General features: G+C 33.3%; 1 pseudogene; it reads left to right on the top strand.

The window, feature by feature from the left end:
- Positions 1-2,916: 2,916 nt before the first annotated feature.
- LOC127747610 (30S ribosomal protein S2, chloroplastic-like) lies at positions 2,917-4,444 on the top strand (annotated as a pseudogene).
- The last annotated feature ends 653 nt before the right edge of the window (positions 4,445-5,097 follow it).

Below are 5,097 nucleotides of genomic sequence, written 5' to 3'. Positions count from 1 at the left end.
CCAATCAAACTCCAATATTCACACATACACAACCTAAGCCACAATCATCATACCCATACACAACATCTCAATACCCAAACATCATAGAACAATAATTTACACTAGAGTTGAGAATCTTACCACACCCAAGATCCAAGGAGACAAGATTAACCTTCTCCTTCAAGAGAGTTGGGTCCTATAACATCAAAGAGCCCAAAATCTCAACATTTTTGCTCATGAACTCGAGATCAAAGCTGGAAATTTGAAGAGCAAAACGTGGCTTACCTCAAGATTAATTGTATGGGTTTTGTAGAGCTCTTCGCGGTGAACATGTGGCCGCAAATGGTGCGGCAATCAGAGCTCTAGATCAAAAGTTATGGTGGTTTGAAGATCAAGGGAGAGATAGAACTTGAGAAAGTGTTCTTCCCCCCTCTCTTCTAATTTCAGTGTGTTTGAGTGATAAGTGACGAGAGAGAATGCTGAAAACTAGGGTTTTAGGGTTTAGTTATGTTGGGCCAAGGGCCTACTTTGGGTCCAGTTGGCCCGGTTTGGCCCGTTCGATCCAATCTTGGTCCGAATTCTATAAAATTGGTACCGAAATTCTCGTCTCAATCTCCTCTATCACATTTAGTCATAAAAATCACATTTTGGGCTTTCTAGAATAAATTCTTATTTATGAGTTAATTAGCCGTTAATTAACCGGGTTTTACACATCATTCCTCATCTCATATATCAATCATCCTTCACCTAACGTCAAACCATTCTCAGCACGCTAGAAACCTAGGCCTCTGTTTGCTAATTTATCATAAAATCATATACCAAAACCCTTAAGTTATATCCCATATTCTAATACTCAAAACTAGGTCCAAAATTCTTAAAATAGTGTTATAGAAGCTTACAACCTTGTTGGGAAGGTAAAATAGTTGAAAAACAAGTAAAATTTGGGAAATAGGACGTGTGCGGCCGTACAGGGGTCTGTGTGTGCGCATGCCCAGGAAATTTTAAAATGTGTGCGTACACACAGGGGGTGTATGTACGCACAGGTGGCAAAACTTACAGAATCTGTTCACTCGCACAACCTGTGCCAGCTCCCCCAACAGGTTGGCCGTCCCAACCTGTGCGTCCGCACAGGTTGAAATTCTTCCTTAGATATGTGCGCGCACAAGCTGTGCTAGCGCGGCAAACAGAATGCACTTCCTTGCATGAGCGTGCGCACAGGTCAAAATTTTCATAGGGTGTGCGCCCGCACAAGGGTGTGCGTCCGCACATATCAAAAATCATGAAATTCTGCAATCTTGCAGAATTTCAGATTTTTAACACCAACTTTGAATGATCATAACTTCCTCTACAAAATTCTAAATTTCATAAACTTTATATCGATTTAAAGGATTTTCAAAGATCTTTAATTTTAGTTGAGTTTCATCAATTTTTGAAAATCAAAGCAATAGTTATAATCGAACAAAGTCCACCAAAAACCCAATTTTACCAAACTTCACCATTTACACAATTTCTTACCATAAACATTCCAAATCATACAAAACCATTCAAAAACTTCATCTTTCATCAAAATTAACCTATTGTGCCATAATACACCAACATTACCACATTTTTCTTCTCATTTCATCATCTTCAACATCAACACCAATATATCACACTTTTACAACCACAATACCAAATCATCCAATTCAACATCACTTATATCATCATTATGCCTTTTCAAGTTACACAATCAATCATCATTATCTTATTACCATCACTCATCATACTCAAACTCAACAATCATTAATTCATCATAAATCATCACATATCATCATTTAACAACTCAACAACCATTTAAATCCAAACCTATCCTATGGGTCACTAGCCTAAGTGTCCATGAATATTATATACTACATAGAGGAAATCGAAACCATACCTTGGCCGATTTTCTATATGCACCAAATCTTCAAATTTGCACAAACAAGCTTCCAACCACAATCCAAGCTTTCAATTCCACTCCAATAAGCACAATTAAGTTCCAATAGCTGCCAAAGCCACAATAATCAAACTATATACATATAAATCACCTCAAATCAACCTAGGGTTCCAATTAATCATAAATTCACAAGGATTTAGTGGCTCTTAACTTTCTCAACTGATTTGGATGTCAAAACCCTAGGCTAAGCAAGGATTATAACAAACCAAAACATCCAAAATCACAAAAACTCACTTAATCACAAACCCTAAGAACCAAAATTTTGGAGAGAAGAATAGAAAAGATTTCGTGGGTACCTCTCCTGTTTCTTGTATGGGCTTTATAGAGCTCTTCACATGAACACGTAGCCGCAAACGGTGCGACGATCGGAGCTCTCTAGCTCAAGATATGAGCTTCGGAAGGTTGAGGTGAATAGTGCTCAATCTCTTCTCCTCTCCCTCTCTCAATTCTAATGTATGTGTGTAGGAGAAAAGGGTTCACTTAATGTTTATATATTAGCCTTGGCCCAACTTGGGTCCAGTCCAACCCGTTAGCATTTTTAGTTCGTTTGGCCCAATTTCGGGCCAAACCTTTAAAATTAACGCCCGGTTTTCAACTTCTAACATTTTTCTAAGGTTTTCAACAATTTTTCACTTTTCTCGTGCGGTACCAGGCAGATTTAAACCGGTTCAACTGTCGGTTCACAGTTTTTCATGGTTTTTTGCAGAAGACACATTTTCTGACTCAGAAAGACCCAATGAGTCCAAAAATAATATTTAAAACCTCAAATTCTCGCTCTAACTTTTCGAAATCAAATTTGGGCAATATAATCACTTAATTAACCAGTTGATTAGTTGCGGTTCTTACACTGTGTCTGAAATAGTTTAATTTGATACATTTGATTGAATTGTATTTTAGATTTTATTATGGTTGTGTTAATCTTTTTAAAGCTTATATTTATGAATACTTATGGGAGAAAATAAATGGGGACTCGTGACGTGAATGGTAGGGATGGAGAGTATTTTATTAAATGGGGACGGAGGGTAGGAGAGAGGTCCTCGTTTCATGGAGACCCATTGCCATCCCTAGTAGCACATACAGAGAATATTTATCACTCTTTTAATACTTGATTATCTACACATTAATAAAGTACACTACTATTAAATCCCAGCAAGCTAATTATATTGTTTTGAGTTGAACGAGTTAGATGTGTCTTAGAAGAAGTAATTTGTTACCGAACTCTATTATTGGGAATAACAAAAAAAAATCTTTGAATACCTAAAGTTTTATATCCGAATTGAGTTTTTAAGAAACTACTAGAGTTTTAGCAATAGCTAATTTTCGAGGTCGTATTGATTGGTTGAAATGTCTGAAAGAAAACATTTATTTGGGGGGATGATAATAGTTGGTAACAGATTCAAAAGGGTAACACAACCTTCAAAGTAAAAATAACTTATTAAGATTTCTCCAAAAGAAATTTACTTGAAAAAAAAAATAAAAGATATCCTATTCCACCATAGAAAATTTGTTTTTAATTTCGAGAATTTATGTAATACGTTGCAGCAATCATTTTTAAAGATTTAATAATTTCTGAAAGCCTATTTTTTCAAATTAAGAATTTTTAAATTTGAATAAAGGTGTTTGATTACATTTTTGAAAGAGAAAAAAGAAAAAAGTAAAAAAAAATTGAATGTCGTGACCATGTGTCAAGAGCCAATCTTCGATAAAAGAGAAGGTTCCATCGGAACAAAACTTTTCTTATTTCAAGATACTCTATCTCTTTTTTTGTGGGGATCAATGACAAAAGATATTAAAACATAACGTTGGAAGAGATGATGGAAGCGAGAGTTCATTTTAGCTATGGTAGTAGAAAATAAAATTTTAGAATGGCACCTTATATACCCACAAAACGTAAGGGTATTCATATTCTAAATCTTATAAGAACGGCTCGCTTTTTATCAAAAGCTTGTGATTTGATTTTTGAGGTAGCAAATAAGGGAAAACAATTTTTAATTGTTGGCACAAAAAAGTAAAGCTGCGAATTTAATAGCATGGGCTGCAACAAGAACTCGGTGTCATTATGTTATTAAAAAATGGCTCAACTATATGTTAACCAATTGGTATACTACAAAAACAAGACTTCATAAGTTCAAATCCTTGAAAACAGAATAAAAAAGCGGGCAGAATCCATAATTTTCCAAAAAAAAAAAGATATTGCTATTTTGAAGAGACAATTATCGCACTTGAAAACTTATCTGGGCAACATAAATATATGACTAGTTTACCCGATATTGTCATAGTTGGTTATCAGCAAGAGAAGTATATCGCTCTTAGAGAATGTATCCCTTTAGAAATTCCACAGTTTCTTTAACCGATACAAATTGTAACTTCGATCTCACGGATATTTTGATTCCAGTTAATGATGTTGCTATAGTTTCAATTCGGTTAATTCTTAACAAATTAGTATTTGCAATTTGTGAAAGTCGTTCTAATTATACACGAAATTCTTAATTAATAATAAAATAAATTATTTCATTGAAAATTTCATAGATTTAGAGAAATGGTTACTAAAACTAATTTACTTAATCGTACAAAAAAAATAAAAATTCAAAAATATTAAGTAATTAGTCGATATTCAAAATAAAAAATTTAACAGATAATTAAAAAAATAGAAAATTAAATCAAAATAATTCCTTTTAAGATATAGTATATTTTCGAACTAACATTTTTCTTTATTTTATACTCTTATTTAACTTATCGGAACAAATTTTTTTCTCACAATAAAAAAAAAAAGAAAAACAACCATTTCTACTCATAAAAGTTTAGAATGCATTCCAAAGTATTCATAAAAGAACAAAACTAATATTTTACCAATAAAAAATAAATTTCGTATGATAAAAATATTCCGACATTAAATTTTGGTTTACTATTTAAAAAATTAATTAAAATTTTAAAATTATCCTACCCTTTATCTTCCACCTTTAAACTACCACCATTTTTTCCTCAAATTCTAAACTTTTAAAAACCTCCATCAACACCATCAGACCCAAAAACGGTTTCAATTTGCGTCATGTTCCTTCAATTAGATCACCCAATAGACACTTTCATCTTCTTCATATTCTCACTCATATCATTGTTATTTTCTTTTTTTTTTTTTTAACTTC

Source organism: Arachis duranensis, chromosome 5 (assembly GCF_000817695.3).
Source record: "Arachis duranensis cultivar V14167 chromosome 5, aradu.V14167.gnm2.J7QH, whole genome shotgun sequence".
Classification (NCBI taxonomy): Eukaryota; Viridiplantae; Streptophyta; class Magnoliopsida; order Fabales; family Fabaceae; genus Arachis; species Arachis duranensis.
This window is presented reverse-complemented; position numbering and strand designations above follow the sequence as displayed.